General features: G+C 43.8%; 1 non-coding gene across 1 annotated transcript; it reads left to right on the top strand.

The window, feature by feature from the left end:
• Window positions 1-1129: 1129 nt before the first annotated feature.
• Window positions 1130-1201, top strand: trnah-gug (transfer RNA histidin (anticodon GUG)). The gene has a single exon. It is a non-coding gene; the product is annotated as a tRNA-His (tRNA).
• The last annotated feature ends 1326 nt before the right edge of the window (window positions 1202-2527 follow it).

Below are 2527 nucleotides of genomic sequence, written 5' to 3'. Positions count from 1 at the left end.
ACTACTGGTTGCTCTGGAGTGCAAACAGCAACCTGTCAGGAAACATTAGTCAGATCAAAGCCAAGATTAAAGCAAGAGCCTCCAGATCAAAGTCAGAATTGATGATGACGTCATCAGGGGGCTTTGATAGTATATTTATTTGTACCTAGAATTCTGTCTTTGATCTCAGGAGGACATGAAAGAAACCCAATTGAGGAAAGCAGAGGAGAACATTCAGCTTCATTAGAAACACTTGAACTGTTGAACAGTAGAATTTGTTAGAAACAGTTTACAACACTGAGTGACAGGATTGAAGAGGGAAGGTTTTTGTATTTTCAGTTTAATTCTAACTTTAAACTGGGCATGAACATTTTTAGTCGTTCATATTCTAATATACAGAGGAAGTCATGACATTCCCTTTTTTTAACCTGTCCTGTTCAGGAAATGGAAATTTAGCTGCTATGTTGAATCAGAAAAACCTTTTGAAGTCTACTTTTGCTTCAGTCAGAAAGTGGACTGTTGTTAACTCTCACAATGGTTGGTGATTGTGGAGGAAGAAAGAATCCTTATGAACCTCTTTTTAACAGACACACATTTCTAAAGATGCAGGTTCATTTTATTTTTCTTCTTCTAGCAGAGGATGGTTTCGATCCATCGACCTCTGGGTTATGGGCCCAGCACGCTTCCTCTGCGCCACTCTGCTCTGCCATTGACGGAACAGTCCTTGTTTTAGGAGAGCATTATCTGTCTTTGTCTCTGCCCTGCTCTCCTGCTCTCTTTCCCCTCATTTAGTCCTTGACATGATCCATGCTCTACAGCTCTGCGGGTGGAATGAAGACCTGCGTCTGCTCTGCCCGTGCCGTCCTTTGTCTCAACCTAAATTGTTTGACCCACCTTTATAATGATCGGACTTGCTCCCGCTGAGTGCGCCAGGCGCTGCAGACAACACAACCAAACTGGCCCCGATCAGGATTTGACAGGCCGAAACATGCCCTAAAACCACCAAGAATAATATCCACCACCTTCTGAACGGGGCCTGGCCCGTCTCCTGCATCAGGGGCCGCCGCAGTCGCACCTCAGCTGTTCAACAGCTGTTCGCCCTAACACTCAATGAGACAAAGACATAGAAGCTCAAGCTGCTGTTGAGGAGGCCGTGATCGTATAGTGGTCAGTACTCTGTGTTGTGGCCGCAGCAACCCTGGTTCAAATCCGGGTCACGGCAGCATGAGACAAATTTTTTTGTGTGTATTGATGGACACAAGCCAAGCAGAAACTTCCCACAATGCAATAGGGCGGCGTTTGGTCAGTGTTGAGCAGGCGTCAGTCTGACAACAATGTCATATTATTGTGTCATCACTTGACCAGACCCAAAAGTAGGCTCAGGTTTCAGTTTCTTCTCAATGCTAACGTCTGCTAGCTTAGTCTGCTACTTTGATGGCTCTGCCTACTCAAAGGTCCAGACCCCTGGATGTGGTGGTTCCTACCTGAACGTAGATTCTGTCAGCTCATGTTGTTAAATCAACTCACCAGGAACACCAGTAGATTTCAATGGACTGACAATGAGTCTCATTGAATGGTAAACATGTCAAATATGAAGTCATCACCTGAGGAGGTCTGCTGCTGGAATGAAGCTCCAGATATTCACAAGATATTCTAGACCTTAAAATAAAGCATTTTTATATTTGATTTATTATTCATTCAGGTCATCCAGTCATGTGACTGAAGTCATCCAGTCACGTGACTGAAGTCATGCAGTCACATGACTGAAGTCATCCATTCATGTCAGTGATGTCACTTGGCAGGACTGTCATTGCCGTCTCATTCTAGAAAAGAATCCAGACTCCAAATACAAGATGGTTGATGTTTTCTTGACTTGATGCTCTGACTGTCAGGGTAGATGACAGCTTCTTCTGCTGCTGCATCTGAGTGGCTAGGATTGGAGGTTTTACCTCCCAAGGTTGTTTGGTTCATGGTGAAACTTCAAAATTCCAGTCCCCAACCTTGGCTGTTCTGAAACTCTTCTCCTGAATCACTCCTGAGTTCTTGTTAAGAGCTGGAAATGAGCTGCAGCAAGAAAAAATACCAGTGCCCAACCAGATCAACTTAATGGCTGTTTTTGTAGTGATTTGATGCCTCATGAGGAGAAAATTTGGGCACAAATGTTGGACAAGAGTGTTTGTGGAGGGGTGTTTTTTGTTGTTGTTGCAGTGTTGTAAGTCACTGTACCTGCAGCTAAAAGATTGAACTTTCTCCAAATGTCCTCAAGATGGTTTCCAATGACATCAGTTGTCACAAGAGGAAGTCTGCATGTAAACACACTCAGGTGTGCCCAGCTATTCTTATGAGAACATTCGATCAACTTCATTCTATGTGCAGCCTAACCTTAATCTTAATCTTAATCTTAACCAACTGAATCTTAATCTTTATTTGAAACTAAACTCAATCCAGACCTTGACTCTGAAATTCATGCAAGAACTCACAAACTGCATTGCGCTGCATCAGGGCCGGTCTTTGGTCCCCATGAGGACGAGGACTCCTGATCAGTGTT

Source organism: Aulostomus chinensis, chromosome 1 (genome assembly GCF_037954235.1).
Source record: "Aulostomus chinensis isolate RoL2024-O1b breed Wild chromosome 1, RoL_Achi_v1.0, whole genome shotgun sequence".
Lineage (NCBI taxonomy): Eukaryota > Metazoa > Chordata > Actinopteri > Syngnathiformes > Aulostomidae > Aulostomus > Aulostomus chinensis.
Note: the sequence above shows the minus strand (reverse complement) of the source record. Positions and strands in the feature narration are given on the sequence as shown.